Here is a 26,156-nt window from a genome sequence, read left to right on the forward strand (position 1 = left end):
TTTTAAACGGCCTTGGGTGACATATCATGGCGTCTACTTTAAAACATATGCAAGTGGAAAACAACTCAGCTATGTTTTAAGTTACCAACCTTTGAGGATTTGGTATTTAGTCATATACTTTGGAGGATGATAGACTAATCTATCTATCATCTATCTATCTACCTATCTATCTATCTATCTATCATCTATCTATCTATCATCATCTATCATCTGTGTATCTACTCATTTATTTATACCTAAAGGCGGTCCTGGAACAGTCTACCAATATCAGTGTGGCCAGCCGCCATGCCCAGAGCCTTAACTATCTATTTGCACAAGAGTCCTGGTTTGCATCCTCAATTTTCACAATAAATATATCATCTCTATCATTTACTTCACTTTAATAAATAAACTGCATTTCTCTTGATCTGCAGAACAGAATACCTGGATTGCAAGCCTCTGTCAGAGAATAAACATTGAATAAATATTCAACTATTTCTTGTCCTATATTTATCAAAAACCCTATTGAGAGAAAAATGTATTTATGCAAAGAAACATCGAAAAGAAATAATTCTCTAGTCTAACTGATTTACTTAGTTCGCACTACAGCACTGGAAAGCCATAAACACCAAAGTACATTATTTTGTAAATACCTATTTTTACTGAACTGTACATTGGTGTTGTACCCTAGACCTGCACTGAGCCTTGCTGAGAAAAACAAAATGGAAATCTCTTTGACTAGGGTAGGCTACTCTACTGTAACACACAGACCCAAACATCTGTAAGTGTCTCAAACACAGCAGAAATTTATTTCTCATCCACATAACAGTCCACAGTGGGTGCTTCTGGTGGGTGCACAATTTTCATCCATGCAATGATTTGTGAATGTTCTGTGGCTCGGTCATGCCCTAGTTCTTCATCATCATCTGCATCCAACCATAGGAGCTGAGGGAGAACCTGGTTAAAACCCTTAGCCAGAAAATAGCACTCAGAATCTTATGCTCCCTTTCCATTGGTAGGAATTAAATGAACGGTCCTACTTTGTTGCAGGGAGCGCTGGGATATGTGGCTCCTGGCGAGGCTGCATCTTCCTGTTGATGATCCTGTATTGTGCAAAAGTAAGATAGACTTTGGTGACAAGAGTACACTCTTTGCCACACTCTTACCTGGTCTAAGCACAGGAGTGTGTAGGGGACATTGATTATGACTCTGAAAAAATGAATGCGTAGTTTCTTTCAAACATAAACCAGGGTAAGCTTTTCTTTCCTTAAGAAACTGGTATGTCTTTCCTTTTGACTCATATAAATCATGTAAAATGATCATGATTTTGTCGGTTATTTGTTCAATTACTACCTTCTTAACTATCTGTTTGCTTTGATGTAAGGGAAGCTTAAACCAAGTTGTGGTTAAAATTTAGTAACTGTGCAGGATCATATGACTTGCATAAAAGAAAAATAAAATTCATGTATTAATTGTATAGGTAATATGCGAACATGGTAAATGACTCAAAAAGACAAAATGATGTCAACATTTGGGCACCTCTTCCCAGAGCCAGTGACTTTTATAAGGTTCTTTAGGACACTTCCAGACCTATTTCCCGCACCGATAATCATGTCAGGGTTTGTTTCTTTTTTTTTTCTTCATTTTCCCAAAACATGAGGTTTACTCTGTCTAAACACACACATCTCACATGTTTCTTGTTAATTTTATTCCTAATTATTTTCTCTCTCATTGCTGTTTTAGGTGGAGTCATGGGGCCTTTTTTCTACTATATATTTTAATTGTTTATCATATGATAAGTGAATGCTACTAATGTTTCAGCTGGATCTCACGTTTTACAAATAGACAGTATATACAGTGCTATCAAATCTTCTATAATAATTATCATTTTACTCTGACCTTAACACTTGTATTCCTATTCTTTTATTTAATAAGTTAACTAGTACTTCTAGCACGATCTTAAATAATAGGTATGATGCCGTATTTGTCTTGTCCCAACATAACTGGAAATGCTTGAGAGTTTAGTATTTCTTTTAGCATTTCTCCATTGTATTAAGATTTTTTCCCTTTCTATGGTAGAATTTATTTAATTTATATTCAGTAATTTTTAATTCATTTTTAGTGCTATTTGCTGTCAGATTTGGTTATAAAAGTTATGCTAAGTTGATTAAACAATTTAGAAATTTAGTTTCTTTTTCTATGCTCTAGAGCACTCCAATAAAGTTTAGTTTTCTGCTCCATACACTAAGAAATAATCTTGGCCTAATGCTTTAGAATGGAGAGGGTAGTTAAATAATATAAATTCTTTCCTATCTTTTATGACAGTTGAACTATTTACCTTTGGGGAAGGGTTGCTTTGCAAATATATCTTTTCCTAGAAAAATCTCCTATTTTTATCAAGATTTGCAAAGTTACTTGAATAAAGTTAAGTAACATCATGTAGTCCTTCTAGACTTTCCAATCTGTTGTTATTTCCTCTTTCTCAATTCTTATTTGTGTATTTGTGCTTTCTCCTCTTATTTCTCCTTGATACAATTATCTGTTTACCCAATTTTTAAATAACTCATTCTTGGATTTATTTAGTAGTCCTATATTTTTCCACTTTCTAATTTATTAATTTTTGCTCTTCTCTTAGTACTTATGATCCTTCTACTTTTCTGAGAATTATTTTGTTGCTGAGGCATCCGGGTGACTTAGTTAAGCCTGTGACTCTTGATTTCTGCTCGGATCATGGCTCAGGGTCATGAGATAGAGCCCCTGCTGAGCATGGAGCCTGCTTAAGATTCTCTCTCTCCCTCTTTTCACTCACGTGCTCTCTTTCTCTCACTCTCAAAAAAAAAAAATTATTTTGTTGTTTTTAATTTTTATTTGCCCATAGTTTTTTGTTTTGTTTTGTTTTGTTTTATTGACCCTTTTCTATTATTATAAAGGGCAAGATGTTGAGGATGCAAAAAGGAAGGCCATGCATACAAGGGAACACAGCATCACTTCAGGAAGCAGGGAGGACCTGATGGGTCTTTGGGGAAACCAGAAAAGGGGAAAACCTAGTAAAGGAAAAGACCAGTTTAGAGATAAAAAGAGAGGCTAAGAAATGCAACATCTTCCTGGAACCACAGTAAAGAGGCTAAACAAGGTCTTCATTTTCTTTTCAGAGATCATAAAGTCTCCCCAACTGCTTGCCCTGGAAGTCCTGCTCCTGCTCCACCCCTGTCTGTGCCTCCCCCGGGCCTGCTTCGGATGCTGGGCTCTCCTCCTTCTGGCATCTGCCACCTTCCCCCTGCCCACTTCTCACTTCAGGAGCTCCTGACTACCCTGGGACTGACTGGCCATTTCTGTCACTGTGGCTGCTGCTGTTTCAGATGCTATTTTTAATTGTTATTCTTGAAGTGTACCTGACATACGTTGCTGGTTAGTTTTAGGGGCACAGCATATCGATTCGACAATTCTCTACATTACACAATGCTCACCATGACGAGCGTAGTTACCATGTGTCACCATACCATGTTATTACAATATTATTGATGTTTATTGTTCCTTTCTATCTCCTTGAGATACTTCATTTTTTTATTATTATTTCTTTTTAGTATAAAGGCAGAGAATTTTCCAAAGTTTAGCTATATAACTGCTTCTATGTCATTTTCCAGGTATTTTTTTTTTTATTTTGGTTTTGATTTTTCTCTCATTTAAAAAAGATTTTTGTTGGGTTGTCTGGGTAGCTCAGTCAGTTAAGTGTCTGTGTTTGGCTCAGGTCATGATCCCAGAGTCATGGGATCCAGCCACATCTCAGCTCTCTACTCCCTTTGTCCCCCCGAAGATGCTCTCCCTTCCTCCCTCCCCACCCCTTTCATGCTCTCTAACCCCCACCCATGAGGTTTACTCTGTCTAAACACACACATCTCACATGTTTCTTGTTAATTTTATTCCTAATTATTTTCTCTCTCATTGCTGTTTTAAGTGGAGTCATGGGACCTTTTTTCTACTATATATTTTAATTGTTTATCATATGATAAGTGAATGCTACTAATGCTTCAGCTGGGTCTCAGGTTTTACAAATAGACAGTATATATAGTATATATACCCATGGTGTGCTCCTAGGCACTCTCTCTCTCTCTCTCTTTCTCTCTCTCCTGCTCACTCTCACTCTCAAGATGCATGCTCTCTCAAATAAATAAATAACATCTTTTTAAAAAAGTTTTTGTTCTTAATTTGTAAGTGTAATTTGTAAGTGAAAGCTTTTGTCACCTCCCAATGTAGTTATTACTTGTATTACATTGTGATCAGAGAATGTTGCCTGTGTTATTTCTCCTATTTTGGATATACTGAGATATTTTTCATGTCCTTTATATAATTAAATCCTGTGAATGGTCACTGTAATAACGGCGTATCATTTGTTTCCAAGGTAATACAGAGTGTTTCATGGCAGCATTACCTTATCCTTTGTTTTTGTTTTTGTTTTTTTTATTTAGGGCTTCAGAACCCTTAAAAATCTTTCTTTAATAAATGCTTCAAGGACTAACAGAAATGAATAAGGTATCGAGGCTGTCTGTGTATTTTCATATGTGTTTGAGTTTGTTTTTGCTTTAAGAACATCAGTGCTATGTTTTTGGCAAATAGATATTCACAGATGTCATATTTTCACTGCAGAGCGCACTCTGTCATCATTAGGGACTCTTCTAAGTTTCATTTAGTGTTCGTGTGCCAATTTCAACCCTGTCTTATATAATGATGTGTCCTTGAATTTTATTTTCATTTGTTTGGTATGTTCTTTCCTATCATTTAATTTTCGATCTTTCTGAGTCACACTGTGTTAAATAAATCTCTTGGTTTTGCTGGTTTCGTTTTGTGATCCAATTTGAGGATGCTTTTTTTCATAATAGGCGAGTTTAGTGCATTTGCATTTGTTAATAATGACTTTTATGTCCATTCTTAGCTGGGTCATCATACTTTACATTCTGTTTTCTCTTTTCTAATGTATTTTAAACTTCCCAATATTTTATTAGTTGTATTTTCTTTGGCTCTGGTATGTTGTTGGGTACATTGCAAACACTACTTAACATGTATTGTGGTAGAGGGTAGAGAAAAATAGATATTTACATAGACAGATATGTGCACACAGAATATATACATATTTATGTACATGTATCCATTTATAAATTTCCCCGTCAAATAAAAAATTTTACATTGCTCATATCACAAATGGCCAGAGGAGCTATTCTACAATAGAAAGAGCACACAAATAAGACCCAAAAGACCTGGCTTCTTGTTCTGGGTCCAAATTGTACTAACTGGAATACTTTAGAGATGTTATTAAGTTTCTCTACAATGTTAAGACAATATTTTCTTATGGTAAAATTCTTTAAAAGGTAAAGTATTTTAAAATGTACTTTTAGAAATACCAGCTCTGTCTCTATTTTTTTTAACATTTCTCAAATAATCACCCAAAACAACAAAATGAAAAGTCAAAACCTTAACCTTGACACTGCAAGTGAATCTGACTTGGAAATCTTCATATAAAAAACAAGTTCAGAAACACAAAAATTCTGTAATCCCATTGAATTTTATTAGATTAGTGGCCTTCTGCAACGATTTTGACATTTGCTCATCCAGAGGTCACCCTGACTGTGTGTGTAATCTGCATAAATGCTTCTGGTGACTTTTAAGTACAACTGACAGGGACACCTGATGATCACCATGATGCGAACACATTATTGTGTCTGTTGTGCAATGGCAGCAGGTGGCTCTGGACCTGGAAATAAATGGGGGTGGGAGGTCCTCAGTCATTTAGAATTGGTCATGAGGCTGGAGGAGGTGGCTACATGTATCACAACGTGAAAATAAAATAGCAAATGTTCCTCACACAATAAAGAAATGAGAAGATGGGCCAGAGTGTGAAATGTAATGCGAGCTTAGTTAGTGTCTGGGCTAGTACGTCATCCCTCTGTCCTTTGTTGTGCCTCAAAATAGAAAACAAAGGCCACCGCACCTCCTGTGCAACAATCTAAATCGACATTAATTTACAATCTCAGTTCCCTTGTCACCTAGGAACCTCATGGGCATAAATCATCTCTGCAATGTTACTGTAAATAAAAGCCCACTGGGCTGTTGTTGATTCATTAACTTCTCACTGTTTCTAACAACACTCCATTGCATGACACAGGGGATGGCCACAGGCAGAAAGAAATAGGTTATAAGTATCTTTAAAGCACACCTCACAGGACATTAAATGCAAGGCAAGGTTTCTCTTACATAAGAGTAATATTGTAGCTTTTAGAGGCAAATTAAACTAATCGGCTATAATAACAGGAAAAGCTATTTAAAAAAAAAAAAGTATTTATTTATTCACGAGAGGCCCAGAGAGAGAGGCAGAGACACAGGCAGAGGGAGAAGCAGGCTCCATGCAGGGATCCCGACGCAGGACTCGATCCCAGGACCCCGGGGTCACAACCTGAGCCCAAGGCAGATGCTCAACCACTGAACCACTTAGGCACCCCCTGGAAAAGTCATTGTATCTCTAAATTAATATGTGTACCAGAAAAACATACCTTGGAAAACACAAGATACTTCTATTGAATTAAAAATTGAAATTCGGGATCCCTGGGTGGCGCAGCGGTTTGGTGCCTGCCTTTGGCACAGGGCGCAATCCTGGAGACCCGGGATCGAATCCCACGTCGGGCTCCCGGTGCATGGAGCCTGCTTCTCCCTCTGCCTGTGTCTCTGCCTCTCTGTCTCTCTCTGTGTGTCTATCATGAATAAATAAATCTTAAAAAAAAAAATTGAAATTCTACTCAAGGGTAGAAAGAAGGTAACAATTATTTACCGCCTCCTAAGTGCGCTTGGTTGTGCTCTCTTTTTGCATCCTCCCAGCAGACTTGCACAGTCTGTGTTAATGTTCTTATTTTACTGAGAAAACGGAGGAAGAGAGAGGTTAAGTATATTTCCTATAGTCATTAAGCTCAGGACCTGCAAACAGGGAAATAGGGCCGTGGTGCATCTGACTCCAAAGCACTCCCTTTCCTTTTTTCCCTGTGTATCATGCTATTTCCTCTGGGGTATGCTATAGAAGGGGCCCCCACCGATGCAATGTAGGATGGATAATGCAGAGTCTGTAACTCTAATTACCTTTGAGGTTAACAGATTAGAGTTCACAAGTAAGTACAAGACAAAATATGAGGAGAGGTTTAGGACAGTAGTAAGGGATTGCAAAAAAAAAAAAAAATCAATATCAAATCCGACTTACAAAATTCAGAGAAGAGTTCATGACAAAGGCGACATTTCAAATACTTTTTAAAGAACTGGAAGAAATTATAAAGAAAAAATGCACCACTCAGCGTACCTTATAAACTGTATGAAGTTGAATGTGCTCTTTACTTTCTTTTGTAGATTCGTGGGCATTTTACCTAGTGTGTTTTGCAAAAAGAAGTTAAGTCTTTGGCAGGTAAGAAATGACTGCAGGTAAGATTCACTATGTCTACACTGAAAACATGCTTGGGAAAAATGTGGAGGCTTTTTTTTAAAAATGTGTTTATCATATTTGTATCTTAGCCACATTTAAAGTGATGACTGTCCTTGTTTATGAAAGAGCACACCAAGAAAGGCTTCAACAAACCACCGACCACGAAGAAGAATTTAGCAGAAAGGTATGCCAGTTAAAGGTCTGAGGTACATATTGCAATGTGTATATGCTTCACACCTGGAAAGCTTGTTGACATGTGTTCTTGGGAAAGTGCACCAGCCTTCTAAAATTCAGCTGTGTTGAGCTTCTGGGGTTAAGACTGGACTCCAAGGCCCCAACAAACCAGGTGATCTCAAGGACAGTGGGCCAAATGCCTACACCTCCCCGAGACTGACATCAGGGAAGGGAAGCAGACTTCAGCGGAAGGTGATCTTGAGTGATTTGGAGGAGTCCTTGTCCCCACATCCACTATTAAATTCATTTACAGTGAACTTAGCCCACAGAAGAATGAAAAGTCATGTTTCGGCATCATGAATAAATAATATTCCCTCCCCAGCAGCACGGATTAATGCAAGTGCGGCCACCTGCCTGGATTACTTCTCCTGACAGGAACCACAGAACTCTCCAAAGAAGTTTAGAGCATGAGGACATGCTTCTTCTTAAGGAATGATTTCATCTATTTAATTTTTTTAAATCATAATTTCATAGCTATTTTAGGTTTAGGCTAAATTCTATTAAAAATAATAATTTCAAAATAATAATAATAATAATTTCACAACTATTTTAGATTTAGGCTACATTCTATTTTACCTTTTTCCAGGATAGCTTTGCTTTTTTTTGTTTGTTTGTTTAGTTTATCATTTATGTGCCTCTCGTGTACCTGCTTTTATAAATATCTTTTCACCCAAAAATAAAAAATAAAAAAACAAAATATATATATATGTAAATATCTTTTCATTGCTGTGACAATGGCATTGACCCTTCCTTGAGTGCAAAGAAAGAGATGCAGATTTCCAATGGGCTGGGAAAACAGGTACTTACTGCTTGTCTCTTGGTCTCCCTATTTCTGTCACTTGCATGTACATAGAAGCCGGACCCAACGGCAGCTGAAAGCAGCATCTGATGTTTTAAAGCATGCTGGGCAGGGCAAGTGCACTTCTGTAGGAATCAGGAAGCTCCACAAATGCAGCCTGTGAACTGTAGATGTGCAACGGAAGTTCCTGGCCAAGTGCACATATACATGCATCTTATTTCCTTTGGGGGCCTCCATTCTTGCTCTCCTCTCCTTACTCTGAGTGCTCCAGACTAACAGGGCTTCCTTCACTTCCTATAAGTCATTTCCTTTCTCACCTTGAATCCTTTTTATGTGCCTCGACTCAGACACCACTTATTTCAAACGGCTAACTACTGATCATTCAGATTTCAGTCCTTCACCCGCCTCTTCCCTACTCCTCTCCCCCATGCCCCACAAGAGTCTCAGATAAAAGCCCTTTGTACTACTTACTGTACCTTACATACTATTCCTCTTCAGCATCGACAGTTGCCTGCTTACTTCTCTGAATCTTACCTTTTAACGTATGCTCACTGAGAGGAGCACATTTTGTTGGTCTCGTTCACAATTACACATCTCACAGTGCTTGGCACATATTAGGCATTCGATATTTAGGTATATTGACAGTCAATATTAGGTATTCAATATTTATTAGATGAATAAGTGGCTGAGCGAATGAACAGAGTACCTACATGAGGTACCCCTGGGTATATTTGCTAACTTCATATATAATGATTGATATTCCTCAAATCTACTGTCATTGTGGTAGGCAGACAAATAATATATAACAATATCCCAACTTTTAAACAAGCCAGGTAATAGATAAGCAGTTTGCGCCTGAGGGAATTACCTATACGGGTAAGATTTGTAAACATTAGCCTTCTTGATATTTCTAAATTCATCCAATTATTCTAAAGTGCATCTGGTGTAGTCTTTCTTAAGTTATTAACCATTCCAGAATAGTTCAAAAGGAGATTAAGACCATTGAACATGTGTACTGACTCATTACCCTGGCCCATAACGCTGGATAGAACAGTGACAGCTTCGGGACCACACACCTGAGGTGGTATTCTTTTTCAATATTCACCTGTAACTACACCTCGCCAGAGTGCTGGTGACCGCTTCCCGTTGATAGAGTTATGTCAGGCATCCAGAGTATAGATCACTTTTAAAAGCTCCAGTGCACTCCTGGCTAAATACTGATGGATTGGATGAGACATCTTTAACCTTTACCGTTCTTTCTGCTTTCTGACATCTGTGAATGACACATTCACAAATTTAATGCAATTTTAACTCTCAGATAGACTGGAATGTAGAATATTTTGGAATCTTGGGGCTAGGGAAGGGGAAGAAAAAGATGTTGGAATTAAAAAAAAAAAAAAAAAGACTGTGAATGGAAAGGGACCAGGACGGCAGGGGAGTAAGGTTGTCACATATAATGAAGATTTAGTGCTTCAGCAATAAATCTAATTCAGCTAGAAGAGCATGCTGCCAAAACACTATGCAAGAAATAACCCCAAGGTATCCGAAGGGTCTCTTTAAATCCTGCTTGCTTCACATTGCATATTTGAACACAGACAGTGGAGTTCAGAGAGCACACATCTGGGTCACTGTGCAAATCCCCACTCTCCTTTTAAAAAAAAGAAAAAATACACGCACTCCACCTACTTTAGACTCACTCTACTGCTGAGTCTGCCAAGGAAAACTATTCCATTTTGGAATACAAAAGCCAAAACACAAAGTGGAACCAACCCACATGGAGTCATGCTCTGCTACTTTATATATCCAAAGAAAGAAAAATAGTCAAGGCACAAATTCTCAGATTACTACTCCCACAGACCACTGTACCCAAGACTTTTTTTTTTTTAATTACCATTGTCTTCTCCAATGAGGACCAGAAATCTCCAAGAAATCATGAGCTTGAATAAGCAATATTCAACACCACCTACTTCTCTTGCACTTAATGTAGAATTAAGCTCTCTGTCACAGTTTGACATATATGCCTCTTACACATTATTCTTAGGTTCATCATGATGATGTGTAGGTAAGGGCTTTGTGGACTTTAAAATGCTACCTCTACAAAAGGGAGAGGCCATATACATTGCTTTCCTCTCATCTTTATTTTATATCTTGATACTTTAATATAAGAGAGCGAATATGCATAATTGTCTCCTTCTAAGAGTCTCAAGCCCAATTTTATATATATATATATATACTTTATGGAAATAGGAATTCTGATCTTGAACTAAAATATTTCCTGTGCATGTCTTAAAATTATTCAATGAAAGAAAAATGGTAGATAAGCAGATGCTTGCTGAGGGAATTCCACAGTTATTATAGTAACAGAGAGAACTAAGCTAAAGCAAATCAACTGTTGTTCCTAATAGGGGAGATCTAGGGCATATAGTTTTGCATTTTTTTAAACTTTAAATTCAAGTTAATTAACATATAGTGTAGTATGGGTTCCACAAGTAGAATTTAGTGGTTCATCAGTTGCATGTAGCACCCAGTGCTCATTACAGCAAGTGCCCTTTTTAATGCCCATCACTCAATCACCCATCTTCTTCTTAAATTCCACATGAGTAAAATCAAATGGTGTTTGTCTTTCTCGGACTGACTTATTTTGCCAAGCATTATACTCTCTAGTTATATCCACATCATTGCAAATAACAAGGTTCCATTCTTTTTGATGGCTGAGTAATATTTCATTGTACCACTTCTTTATCTATCCTTCAGTTGATGGACATTCGAGCTTTTCCCATAATTTGGCTATTGTGGTCATTGCTGCTATAAACATTTGGGTGCATGTGCCCTTTTAAGTCTCTATTTTTGTGTCCTCTGAATAAATATCCAGTAGTGCAATTGCCGGGTTGTAGGGTAGTGCTATTTTTAACTTTTTGAGGAATCTCTGTACCATTTCCCAGAGTAGCTGCCCCAGCTTGCATCCCCATCAACAGAGTAAGAGGGCTCCCCTTTCTCCACATCCTCACCAACATCTATCATTTCCTGACTTGTTAATTTTAGCCCTTCTGACTGGTGTGAGGTGGTTTCTCATTATGGTTTTGATCTGCATTTCCCTGATGATGAGTGATGAGCATTTTTTCATGTGTCTGTTAGTCATGTGTATGTGTGTATCTTCTTTGGAGAAATGTCTGTTCATGTCTTCTGTCCATTTCTTGACTGGATTATTTATCTTCTGAGTGTTTATCTTCTGAGTTGGATAAGTTCGTTATAGATTTTGGATAGTAGCCTTTTATCTAATATGTCATTTGCAAATATCTTCTCCCATTCTGTAGGTTGCCTTGCATTTCTGTTGATGGTTTCCCTCACTGTGCAGAAGCTTTTTATCCTCATGAAGTACCAATAATTCATTTTTGCTTTTGTTTCTCTTGCCTCTAGAGACATGTCTGATAAGAAATTACTGAGGCCAAGGTCAAAGAGATTGCACCTTGTTTTCTTCTCTAGGATTTTGACAGTTTCCCTTCTTACATTTAGGTCCTTTATCCATTTTGAATTTATTTTTGTGTATGGTGTAAGGAAGTGGTTCAAATTTTAGGATTGTTTGTTCTAGTTCTGTGAAAAACTCTGGTGTTATATTGATTGGGATTGAATTGAATGTATAGACTGTTTGGGGTAGTATAGACATTTAACAATATTTGTTCTTCCAATCCATGAATATGAAATGGATTTCCATTTCTTTGTGTCTTATCCAATTTCTTTCATAAGTGTTCTATAGTTTTCAGAGTATAGATCTTTTACCTCTTTGGGTAGGTTTATTCCTAGGTATCTTATTATTTTTGGTACAGTTGTAAATGGAATGAATTCCTTGATCTCTCTTTCTGCTGATTCATTATTGTTGTATAGAAATACAAGATTTCTGTACATTGATTTTATATCCTGTGATTTTACTGAATTAATGTATCAGTTCTAGCAATTTTTTTGGTGGAATATTTCAAGTTTTCTATATAGAACATCATGTCATCTGCAAATAGGAAACTATACTTCTTCCTTGCTGATTTGGATGCTTTTTATTTCTTTTTGCTGTCTGGTTGGTAATGTTAAGACTTCCAGTACTAAATAGTAATGGTGAGAGTGGACATCCCTGTCTTGTTCCTGACTTTAGGGGAAAAATTCTCAGTTGTTTTTTTTGGTTTTAATCAATCATTGAGGATGATATTAGCTATAAGTCCTTCATATATGGCTTTCATGATGTTGAGGTATGTTTTATCTGAGGGTTTTTATCAAGATGTGTTTTGCTTTTTAGATTCAACATATAAGTGGTATTTGTTTTTCTTTGCCTAACTTATTTCACTTAGTATAATACTCTCAATATCCATCTGTGTTGTACCAGTAGGGAAAAATTCATTCTTTTTGTGGCTAAATGGTATTATTATTGTGTGTATGTGAGTGTGTATGTATATATATATATATATATATATATATACACACATACACACACATATATATACTTATATTCATATACTATATATACACATTTATATACATTATATATACACTATATATAAATACACATTTGTATATTTATTTATATATATATATATATATATACACAAACATATACACATTCATCCATCAATGGATACTTTGGTTGTTTCCATATCTTGGATATTATAAATAGTACTGCAATGAACATAGGAGTACATAAATCTTTTCAAATTAACATTTTCATTTTCTTTGGATAAGTATCCAGAATTGGAATTGCTGGATCATATTATAGTTCTCTTTTTGAAATTTTGAAATTTTTTTTAATGTTTAAATTCTGTTCTCTATTGGAGCTACACCTATTTCCATTCCCAAAAACAAGAGTTACCTTTTCTCCACATGCTCACAAATACCTGTTAATTTTTGCATTAGATGGTGGTCCACTTTCATTCTTTTGCATGTGGCTATCTAGTTTTCCCAAAACCATTTATTGAAGAGATTATCCTTTTCACATTGTAGATTCTTGCCTCCTTTGTAGTAAATTAATTGAACACATATCCATGGATTTATTTCTGGGCTTTCCATTCTGTTCCATTGGTCTATGTGTCTGTTTTTATGCCAATACCATTTTATTTTGATTACTATGGCTTTGCAGTATTGTTTGATATCAGGGAGCGTGATACCTCTGGCTTTGTTTTTCTTTCTCAAGATAGTTTTGGCTATTCAAGGTCTTTTGTAGTTCCATACAAGTTTTAGAGTTATTTGTTCTAGTTATGTGAAAAATGTCATTAGAACTTTGACAGAGATTGCATTAAATCTGCAGATTATTTTGGGTAGTATAGGCATTTTAACAATACTGATTCTTCCAATTCATGAACACAGATTATCTTTTCATTTATTTGGCTACTACAGACCTATGTATTGGTCTTTCACCTCCTTGGTTAAATTTATTTCTAGGTATTTTATTCTTTATCATTTATAAATGGAATTGTTTACTTTATTTCATTTTCCAATAGTTATTAGTGTAAAGAGAAGCAACAGATTTCTGTATAGTGATTTTGTATCATGCAACTTTACTGAATTCATTTATAAGTTCTAACAGTTTTTTAAGAGCCTTTAGAGTTTTCAATATATAATATCATGTCATCTGCAAATAGTGACAGTTTTACTTCTTCCTTTCCAATCCAGATGCCTTTTATTTCTTTTTCTTGCATAATCCCTCTGGCAAGGACTTCCAATACTATGTTGAATAAAAGTGGCAAAAGTGGCATCCTTGTCTTATTCCTTATCTTGGAGGAAAGACTTCCAGCTTGTCATCATTAAGTATGATGCAGCAGTGGGCTTGTTGTAAATGGCTTCTAATATGTTGAGGGGTATTCCTTTTATACCCACTTTATGGAGAGTTTTTATCAAAAATGGATATTGAATTTTGTCAAATGCTTTTTCTGCATCTATTGAAATGATATGATTTTTATATTTTATTGTGTTAACTTGGTGTATCACGTTAATTGATTTGCAGATGTTGAATCGCCCTGCATCCCTGGAATAAATCCCACTTAATCCTTTCCGTGTATTGTTGAATTTGGTTTGCTAATATTTTGTTGAGGATATATTTTTAAGATTTTATTTATTATTTGAGAGAGGGAAAAAAAAAGCATGGGGGAGGGGCAGAGGGAGAAACAGACCCCCCTACCCCTGCCCACCTCTATCAGGGAGCCAGATGTGGGATTCAATCTGGGGACTCTGGAATCATCCTGAGCCGAAGACAGACACTTAACAGAGGAGCCATCCAGGCACCCTTGTTGAGAATTTTTGTATCTATATTCATCGAGGATCTTGGCCTGTAAGTTTTGTGTGTGTGTGATGTCTATGTCTGGTCTTGGTATCAAGCCAATTCTGGCCGTATAAAATTTGTTTGGAAGCTTTCCCTTCTTCTCAGTTTTTGAAAGAGTTTGAGAAGGCTAGATATTAAAGCTTCTTTTAATGTTTGGTAGAATTCACCGGTGAGGCTATCTAGTCTTGGACTTTTGTTTGTTGTGAGATTTTTGATTACTGATTCAAACTCATTATCAGTAACTGGTCTTTACTGTCTTTGAAGATTGTAAATCTCTAGAAACTTATCCATTTCTTCTAGGTTCTCCAATTTATTGGCTTATAATTGTTAATAGTAGTCTTTTATGACCTTGTGTATTTCTGTGACATTATCTCTCACTACTATTCTTTCATTTCTGATTTTATTTATTTGATTTCTCTGTTTTGTTTTGTTTTTTTTCTTGGTCAGTATAATTAAAAGTTGGTCAACTTTGTTTATCTTCGGAAGAACCAGCTCTTTGGGGTTTTTTTTGTTTTTTGTTTTTGTTTTTTTTTTTTTGATTGATTGTTTTTTGGAGGTTTTTTTTTTAGGATTTATTTATTTGTTTATTTATTTATTTATAGGAAACTCAAAGTGAGAGGTAGAGACATAGGCAGAGGGAGAAGCAGGCTCCCCACAGGAAGCCTGATGCAGGACTTGATCCCAGGATCCTGGGATCAAGACCTGAGCCACCCAGGTGCCCAAAACCAGCTCTTAGTTTTATTGATCTTCTCTATTATCTTTGTAGTCTATATTTCATTTATATCTGCTCTAATGTTTATAATTTTCATTTTTTCTACGAACTTTAGGCTTTGTTTTTCTCTTTTTAGTTCCAATAGGTTAAATTTAAGTTATTTATTTGAGAATTCTTTTGTTCTTGATGTAGGCTTATATTGCTATGAATTCCCCTTTCAGAACAACTTTTGCTGCATCCAATAGATTCTGGTATGTCATATTTCCTTCTTCTTTGATTTTTTTCTATGAACCCATAGGTTTTCAGTAATATGTTGCTTATTTCCATGTATTTGTAGTTTTCCAGTTTTCTTCTTGTTATTAATTTCTAGTTTCATATCATTGTGGTCAGAAAATATGCTTTTTTTAAAAGATTTTATTTATTTATTCATGAGAGACACACAGAGAAAGGTGGAGACACAGGCAGAGGGAGAAGCAGGCTCCATGCAGGGAGCCTGATGTGGGACTCGATCCCGGGTCTCCAGGATCAGGCCCTGGGCTGAAGGCAGCGCTCAACCACTGAGACACCCGGGCTGCCCGTGACCTTCATTTTTAATCTTTTTTTTCTTTCTGTTGTTCTGTCTAGATAAATTTATTGGTTTATATTCCAGCTTGCTGATCCATACTTCTACTTTACTCAGTCCATTGCTGAACCTGTCTATGGTACTTTTCAGTTCAGTTATTGTATTTTCATCTCTATGACCTCTGCTTGCTACTTTTTATATTTCCATTTGTTGAAATTCTCACTGTGTTCATCTATTCTCCTGAGTTTAGTGAACATCTTTATGACTATTGCTTTGAATTCTTTACCAGGTAGATTTCTTATCTCCATATTATTAAGATCTTTTTCTGATGTTTTGTCTTGTTCTTTCATTTGCTACATATTTCTGTTTTCTCATTTTGCTAGAATCATGTTTGCTTCTATATATTAGGCAAAACAGTTACCTCTCTTAGTCTTGAAAGAGTGGTCTTGTGTGGGTGATAATCCTCATTTCACCTTGTCCAAGCTTTTGGTTGCCTCTCAGACCTTTGTGATTGTCTAAATTGCCTGATTTATTCTTAACATGCCCCCATTGTCGAGGAAGTATCAAGACCTGTCAGTGATCCAAAAGGAAGATTCTTATTTAGCACCTAGATTCAGAATGATTGGAAGCCAGATCCTCAGACAGCAGCATTTAAAGTATGTAAATATATTTAGTCCTGTGGTCCACAATCATAATCCCTGCTGGCCTCTAGATAACAGAAGATCTGAAGGTATCCCCTGGAGAACAGTTGCAAAAATTGGAGCTCTTTTCTAATAAGTGTCATCAAGCTGTCCTGAGGTCAAAGAAGGCACAAAGCTGGTGTCTCCTGGCTCATTTTCTGGGAGCACCTCCCTAGCTTTTAGATATGTGGGAAACCTGAAGCCTGCTCCTCAGGCTTAAGCTCCAGGCTTATCTTTTTTGTAGGAAAACTTGGGTTGTGTTTCAGTCTGATGTTTCTGCAGTGCCCCGAGAGGGGTACCTTGCCAAGAGCTGTCTTTCTAATTTCTTTAGCCCTGTAGAGCTCCAGAATGCCCGCCTTCTTGGCCACCAGAGCCAAGCAATCAAGAGGTGTCCCCTTGTGGATTGTGTACTCTCACTGGCTTTACCAAGGCAGCTGGAGCATGTTCACCTGCTTCAAAAGGCCATCAGGAAAATGTCTTTTCTGTACATGCCCATGGGCTTTAGCAATTCAGTGGGAGAATGCCTTATGTGTCTGTGTGTGTGTGCCAGCTTTAGGCTGGAAATAGAAGAATGCTATGACTGCTTGCATTTGTCCCAGCCAGGGGCCCAGGAAATTTGGCAACCACCCAGGCTCACAGACTTAGCTAGGGAGTAGAAGAATCCCATGACCATTTGTACTTTCCAACCAAGCCAGGGAGCAGAGAAGTACTGCAACCACCCATGCTCAATGGTCTCAGTAAGTGCCACCGCTGCTCACCTTTGCCCATCCCAACAAGGGAGTGGAAAGTTCTGTGTCTAAGCTTGCTCACTTGTGTTAGCAAACTATGTGAAGAATGCAACAATGGCATCCACCAGTGACTCTATCTCCAGGGAATATCTCCAACTGTCCACCATCTCTTTAGTCAATGCTCCCAAATCAGTGAATGAATCTCCTTCACATATAATCCAGGTACTTTTCAAAGTGCTGTTTTTTTCTGGATTTGGGGGTAAGACGACACATGAATCTTCCAAAAGGAGAATCTCAGTTTCCTATAGCACTTTGGGACCCCTGGCCATCAACCCCATTGATTTTCCAATGACAATCTGGCACCTTGTCTTTTTTGTGCAGATACCTGGGGCCAGGATCCTGATGTGGTGTACTAACCTTTCACTCTACCACAAGAGGTACCTGTTGGTGAAATTCCTCTCTATTGTGTATTGTTGCATGGGGTTGGGATTTTTTTGTGAGACTATGTCTCTGTCTCTCCTATCTATCACAATGGGGCCCTTTTAGCCTTTGTTGTGTAGGGCAGTTCATCTAATTTTCAGATCTTTTTTAGAGGGAAATGGTTTTGTAGCTGTAGGGTTTGTCGGTGAGTTCAGGATCCTCTTCCACCAGCAAATTGGTCCCACTGCTGGGCACTTTTAATATCTCCATTTAAAATGTGGAAGAACTGAGTTAGAGTCAAACTTTTATCCTTGGGTTATACAGGATCTAGAGGCCTCCTCTGTAATCACCTATGCATGTTTTCGGCATGTTGGTTTATCTTAATAGGCAGAGACTCTTTGTAGCAAAAGATTATTATTTGGCTGCTGTATATTAGATTCAGTTTTGAACCTATATCTAACAACATTATGTTGTATAACTTGGTGACTTACTACACATCTGAAGTTAGCCTGTAATCTCTTTACCATTTTGATATCAAAATAAAAGAAATCATGTTCATATAAAATATTGGAAAGCTTTGGAAATAAGGATTTCAGTTATACAAAGAGTTCACAGGTGTTTTTAACATCTAAGTTAAAGAAAACAAAACTAGATTGACCTCTAGTAAGATAAAACAAAATAAGGCTCTAGGTTTCAAATAATTTTATAATGGTTGAAGAACACTTTCTAATTTTATCAAGTATGAATTTCTAAAAGGAATCCGAATGAAAAAAATAATCAGGAACCATATTCAAAATTCTGCTTAGTTCAATCAAAACAAAATTCACTATGGAAAACATTGTGCTTTTTCTATACTTCTAACAAATACTATTATTAATTAATTGATCATCAGATCTACAGTTAGTAAAATACAAAAATAATCAACATACAAATTCTCCAGCCTGAAAGAGAATTAATTTTCATATATATTCCAGTCTCATAAATTCTGTAAGCTTCTTGTGCCCTAAAGAGTTTTCAATTAAGTCCAAAATAACTAAAAATTTTCCTTAGTTATAACAGAGCTCTATGAGCCAAAAGTTCTCTCGAATCACACAGATTCCTTAGTTGTATCAATATAAATTCTATTCAGTAGTTTTGGAAGGCATTGGTATATTCATATTTTTAAAAAAACTCTCCAGCTTTTATCTTATGCAACAATCTAGCATCAAAAAGGGTAGCTGTATCCAGAAACTCCTGAGATAGAACATTTCATTACCTGATTGTACTGATGAACTAGATGTTATATTTATTGTGCAAATAAATCTAACATGAGCAGTTTGCAGATAGCATCTTATGGCAGATTAGTTTACGGAAAAAGGTGTGATAAAGCAAATCTTATTTTAATGTGATAAATATTGGGATTATTGTTACATTCCAATTTTCCATCCAGTATTAGCCAAATTGACCAAAAACACCACACTGACTCAACTACAAAGTAGTTATCTTTATGATGTAAAAAATATATATATTTTCTGCCTTACTTTAGTTATTTTACTAGTAACCAACATAGCATAATAGACATTGATAAAAACATAAATGAATCAAGGTAACATATAAAAAGATAAAATTTGACAGGCTTTAAATAACTAAACAGAGAATTTTGGAAATAAATATAAATATTAAAGCTTCAGTTCAGCTTTAGAGAGAAAATGGATATGACTGAACTTGTGTTTTAGGAAAGCACTCAAAAGGAAATTGTAGAGGATGGACTTAAGAGGAAAGAGATTAGTAACAAAAAAAAACCTAACTAATGGTGATGAGAGTCAAAAGTCAAATATGGTGATGAGAGAAGCAAAGAATAGTAATAACTAGCACTTAAATAATGCTTACTGTGGGAGTGCCTGGATGTCTCAGTCAGGTGAGTGTCTAACTCTTGATCTCAGCTGAGGTCTTGATCTGAGGGTCATGAGTTCAAGCCCCCCTTTAGGCTCTACATTGGGCATGGAGCCAAATAAATAAATAAATAAATAAATAAATAATACTTTGTAGTAGAGAATGTTTTAAGCATTTTATGCATATTAACTCATTTAATCTTCACTATAACCTTGTGAAGTAGTGTTGTCAACTGGCTTTTTCTGGATAATAATCGAAGACATAGTACTTTCAAATAACATCATTTAAATAAATAAATAAATAACAATCATTTATTTAGCACATAAGTATCTAAGCTAGCTGTTCTCATCTTGGGTAGCGCCACACATAGACTTTAGTCAATTGCCAGATTGGTTGAGAACTGACTGATCTAGGATGGCCTCTGTCAGGAAGGTTTGTCTCTGTCCTACATGCTGTATCTTTCCCCAAAAGACTGGCTCAGTCTTTTTTACTTAATAAATGAGCATATTTTCAGACAACAGTATTATTAAGTGCCTCTTAAGACCTAGTACGCACTGTGTCTTCTTCAATCTATTGACCAAAGCAAGTGACAGTCCAGTCTTGAATTTGAAGATGGGAAAATCAACCTCATCTCTTGCTGAGAAGAGCTGCAAAATTATTTTGCAAAAGGAAGGGTAGATAGAGGAGGAAAAAGTTGTTGCAATGTATGTAGTTTACTTTAGGTAGGTATATCATTATCATACCTATTTTGCAGCTAGGGAAATGAAGCACACAGTTATTAAGTAATTTACCTTAAATCATTCACTAAACAGTGAAGTTTCACTCTCTGTTGTCAGAGGAACTTACCTATATGTCTCTAACTTTATTTAAGATTTTTATTTATTTATTTATTTTACAGAGAGAAAGAGAGAGCCAGAAAGTACAAACTGGAAGAATGGTAGAAGAAAAGAGAAAAGCAGGTTCCCTGCCAAGTGGGGAGTCTGATGTGGGGCTGGATCCCAGGACTGTGGAATCATGACCTGAGCTGAAGGCAGATACTTAACTGACTGGGCCACCCAGGTGCCCCTGTCTCTAACTTTTTAAAACAAAGGGTGGATGAAGCAGCCGGAGTGGCTCTGTGGTTTAGTGCTGCCTTCAGCCCAGGGCCTGATCCTGGAGACCTGAGATCGAGTCCAACGTCGGGCTCCCTGCATGGAGCCTGGTTCTCCTTCTGCCTGTGTCTCTGCCCCTCTCTCCATGTGTCTCTCACGAATAAATAAATAAAATATTTTTTTAAAAAAGGTGGATGGCTAGAGAAGTATTAGGAAGAGAAATCAATATGATTGATTTAATGATTAATTAGATTGAGAGCAGAAAGTCAGAAAGGGAATGAGAAGATCCAAATTTGTAAAAGTGGTAATAATATTATGTTAAGAGATGATAGCATTTATTGATGATCCTATCTAAAAATTAAGTAATATAGAAGCTTGATTAAGTCCTAGACAGGGATAGGAATAGGCCCAATAAAAATGTTGATTTACACATTAAAGACTGAGCTGTCCTCAAGTTACGCAGGTGGACACATCTGTTGGGCTGCTAGAGATAGAGTGTTTCACTCAAAAGGAAGAGATCTGGATAAAAATATAGATTTGGAGTCTATATAGTTGGTCTGGTAAATTGAAAGCCTGTGACTAGATGAGAAGACTTAGAAGGATTTTTAAAAGAAGGCCATGGACACAGTTCCAGAGAGGCACAGAGGTAGTGCAGAGAAAAAGATTTCTGAGACACTTTTAGATGATAAAACCAAAAAACAGCAATATCAAAGACAATAAGGTAACAATAAGGTATGTCCACTAATGGAAGATAAGGCAATTTATCTGCAACTGAAAACAACTGGAAAATCTAGATAAAATATTTTAAAAACTAAAGAATCATACCCTTAAATAAATTGGAGAACCAACATGATAGTAAAGGATCTAAAATAAGGAGAGAGGTCCAGGATGGTATGCATAGAATTTAGGGTTACTATATATCCTGGGAGAGTTTGACAATTACAAAGAAAGCTTCTGAAAGTTTGGGCTGTGCTTTTGAAGCCTCACAGGTCTACGAGAACTAAAGTTGAGTCCAGAGTCTACCAAGGGAAATGGCTTCAGTGAATCCTTTACACTTCAGTCTAGGACCTTACAAAGCTGCCCCATAGGTATCAGAGGAAACCAAAAATTGGCCATTCTTTCCAGAGCACTGCAGTTTCTCTTTGAATCATCTATCTCTTAAATTAGATTAAGGAAATATATTAACAGTGTATCACCCTTAGTATCACCAGGCATTCTCCAGTGCATAAGCTCCTGGCAAAAACACATGCAAATTTAGATCCTTTTTGTGATATGATTACATTGTGCTGGTCTCCACGTTATATCTACAAAATATTTAAATATGAGATCCTCCAGATAATCAAAAATAACCAGTCATACTAGAAGACAACGCAACATGAGCAAAAGCAAAGCAGCAATAAAAAAGAAAAAGCAAACAATAGAGAAAGACCTACGGGGGTTTCAGAAATTGGCATTCATTGATAGACATTTTAAAATAACTCCAGGGATCCCTGGGTGGTGCAGTGGGGATCCCTGGGTGGCGCAGTGGTTTGGCGCCTGCCTTTGGCCTGGGGCGCGGTCCTGGATACCCGGGATCGAATCCCACGTCAGGCTCCCGGTGCATGGAGCCTGCTTCTCCCTCTGCCTGTGTCTCTGCCTCTCTCTCTCTCACTGTGTGCCTATCATAGATAAATAAAAGTTAAAAAAAAAAAGACTTTATAAAATAACTCCAAATGCTATCCAAGGAGATAAAAAGCAAAATAGAAACTGATGGAAGAACTGGAAAATATTAAATCATCCAGATAGAAATTCTAGAACTCAAAAAGTCAATAAACAAAATTAGGAATTTAATAGGTGGCTTTGCCAACAGATTAACACAATTAAAGAGACAATTAATATAGCCTGAAAGAAATATCTGGAAAATAATAGCCAGAATAAGAGCATAAAATGTGTAATATAAAGAGAGTATAGAGGGAACCATGGTAAGGACTACATGTAATGTTTGGGAATACCAGAGAAAGGAAAGTTGCTTCAAAGTACAGGCACTTCAAAACGATAACATCCAAGTGACCCAATAGACACTGTTAACGTGTTTAACTTTACTAATATTCAGGAAAATGCAAATTAGAAATACAATGAGATAACTACTACCTACAAAAATGGCTAAATCTTTAAAAGACCAGAATTCTTTTGTGGCAAGGATGTGATGTAAGAATAATTCATATACACTTCTAGCTGTGAAGGAAAAGAGGAAGCATTGATAAATAAGACCTAGGAATTGGAAAGAAGGAAATACCCCAGTGGAAGTTTGCCTGTAAACTACTAGGGGTGAAATCTACTTTTCTTTTGAGAGTAAGAAATGATGGATAGAGATATAGATTGTTTGGGAGCCAAAATTTTGAGGAAGTTCTGAGTGTATTCTATGTACTTTGTAAGGCCATTGATTAAGGGGAGAACACAAAGGTGAGTTAGAGAGTTTGCAAATATTGCAGAAAATTTTAGCAAGGCTGTCATGTGGAAGTTGGAGGTGACAAGGCGTATGTACAAAGGTAACTGAGAATACTGAGAACTAGGCTTATAATGAAAACAACGTAATTGGGGTGATTCCAGTCTTAGTGTTTTAGTGATTTCTATGGTCTCAGCCATGTAGAAACCATCTTGGTTTATGAAGTCTGTCATAAATATCATTCCAATGGTCTCTGAAGTCAATTTCTTCTTTCAGTGAGAAGTATTTCTACACTGTACTCACTATAAAATAAGAGCATTACAGATCCATTCAGACACAATTGTACGTAGTTATACAGAAAAACATGCCAAGAAAGTGAAGACAAAGCATTTACATTGAATCTGGATTAGTGTGGTGACCTTGACCATGGAATGGGGTTTAATCCACATACTTGCCTAGAAACCGTGGGCATTTAAATTATTGTAGGCACTCTAGCATCCATGTCCCTTAAGCCATCTCAAGCAAAATGGTACAGTCCCTTAAATGTTACCAAACTTCCAGCAACAGAGATTTAGCCAACTTCCTTTGTGGACCATTCTAGTTTCTCCCAATTCTCATGGCCTGGGCATACTTTCTTATACGTTTCATGGTCTATTTAACTTTCCCTGAAGTCTGGAAAACCTCAAAAGCCTGTTGACAGCAAAGATTTTTAAAAGTCTTTCCTAAGACAGCCAAAACTATAGCTCATAGGCAGCATAGGAACGATTTTTACAAGCAGGCCAGTGATATAGGTTTCCCTCCCACTCAATTACATTCCCTCATTTCAGTTCAGCTTTGCATATGAGTTTTACAAAGCTGAGTTTGACGAGATGAAATGTTGTTAGGAACTAAAAGGCAGGATCATGGAAACACCTCACCAGAGATATATTTAATTAAAATGACTCACCATAACAGCAAAAGAATAGGCAATTTTGTAGGTTGTCCCTCAAACTTTCTCTTTACCTTACCACCAAACCTCGTATGGTGTAGTTAAAAAAAAAAAAAAAAAAAAAAAAAAAAGTCCCAACAAAGGGTAGATAGAGTCTGGAAAGGAATACATGTTAGCTTGGTACTCTTTCACATTTTGTTATCCCTCTAAACACCAGAACAGGCAGGACCAAGTTTGCAAACCCAAGAGACACTTTCAATAGCAACCTTATCTTGTTGGAAAGTTTGCTCTGAGGTCACATGGGGCGAGCCAGAGCCCAGCTGACAGTGTGTCAAAAGGCCTCAAGCTAGCAAAAGAAAGCACTGCGAGTGCACAAAGGTCGAGCATCTTTGGAAGTGGGTAAATTGGAACAATATGATAGGCCTTGTCTAAAAACATATCCCATTTTCTAACTGCTAAAGCAGTCTGTGATCTGGATTCTCAGCAGCAGAGGAAATGAAAATGAATAAAATTAAGTTAATGTCAGAAGTGCTGGACTTGTGTTGTTGCTGCTCGGGGTGGTATTAAAAATGAAAATAACAGAAACACACGCCTAAATATATAGACAGCAGTACCTTCAAAAACCTGAAAACTTTGGGCAAGCCCAAACAGCATGCACCTACCGTTCAATTCGTTCAATTCAATTCGGGGAGGGGGGGGGGCGGGATCAGGACAGCATTGGATTTCACAGATAGCACCACAGACAGCTATTAAGCTCTAATTCGGTGTCACGTTTCTGCCCAGTGCTGGCTGACTACTAGCCCAATTTGCTGGCTTCACTCTCTCTGTGTTTCTTCATTGTTTCAAACCAGGCAGAGACTTATCTTAATAATGGGTCAATCCTCAGCCAAATGTGTTCAATTGAAGGCCACCATGGGAGAATGGCAGGATATTGTCTTTCCAACAGCAAGCGAATTGCAGGCAGCTTAAGGCAATATCCATTTCACTATAATGCTGGTTTATGTTACAGCCCTTTTCAAACTTCTAATTGCTCTGTATTGCTGACATTTATAGACATGCCCTATTTTAAATGAAAACACAACACTGAGGTCAGGAGGAGGTTCTGGGACAGCAGAGACCCCAGGTGAAGCCAAAGGGGGAAATTACTTTAAAACTTCTAAATGCCAAACATGTTTGAGAAAAGAAGGAAAAAAAATAAAGTCTTGGGGCAGAAAAAACATTAATCATGGCCCCATGGTATAAATTAATAATAACTATATTTAATTCTCCTATGTAAACATTCTATGGTTGGATTATATAATTTTTAAATGAAAGCAAATATTATTCATTGGGCCTGGTAAGTCTGGTAAGTCTCAGTTTATATGAAATAACTTTGAATATGATTTTTTTCTCCCAATTTCACTTTGATTTGTTAAAAGCAAATACACCAAGCTAACCAGGTTTGTCAGCTGCTTTTGGCAATCATGATATGTTATGAGTCTTTCAGATTATTCTAAAAGTCACAATGAATAAAATAATATATCACATTTATGTAGGACTTTTCACCTAGTATCTCATATGGTTTTATAAACAATAAATCATTCATTCCCAGATTGCAACCAAGGAGCCTCAAATAAAGTTCTAATAAGTAATTTCTCCCAGGTAGTTCTAGGAGAAGAAAGTCATATAAAGACTACAATCATTTTCATTTGTTTATTCCGCATTCACTCACTGAGTTATTGTCACTGATCCATATCCTGAACAAATATTTATGTCATGTCCATGTGCATTTAACACTGAGTAGATTTCAGGCTCTATAAAGAACTATTAAAGAGCTTACACTCTAGTTGGGTTCTGGTTTGTAAATCAATTGTTGAAGATCCTACTCTGAATTGCCAGAAAAAAATTCTTTTCAACATTATGCTTACTTAACTCCCTATGACTATCTTATGAGGATTAAGAAATTATATAGGAATACTCAACAGTAGTGTTTTCTTTA

At 36.7% G+C, this 26,156-nt stretch overlaps 1 long non-coding RNA gene across 1 annotated transcript; it reads right to left on the minus strand.

Annotated features, from left to right (window-relative positions):
* Window positions 1–780: 780 nt before the first annotated feature.
* Window positions 781–22,325, minus strand: LOC125755918 (uncharacterized). The gene is made up of 3 exons (XR_007413473.1): window positions 19,732–22,325; window positions 9,571–9,738; window positions 781–1,082 (listed from the first exon to the last, which is right to left on the minus strand). It is a non-coding gene; the product is annotated as an uncharacterized LOC125755918 (long non-coding RNA).
* Window positions 22,326–26,156: the final 3,831 nt, after the last annotated feature.

This window comes from Canis lupus, chromosome 1 (assembly GCF_003254725.2).
Source record: "Canis lupus dingo isolate Sandy chromosome 1, ASM325472v2, whole genome shotgun sequence".
Taxonomy (NCBI): domain Eukaryota; kingdom Metazoa; phylum Chordata; class Mammalia; order Carnivora; family Canidae; genus Canis; species Canis lupus.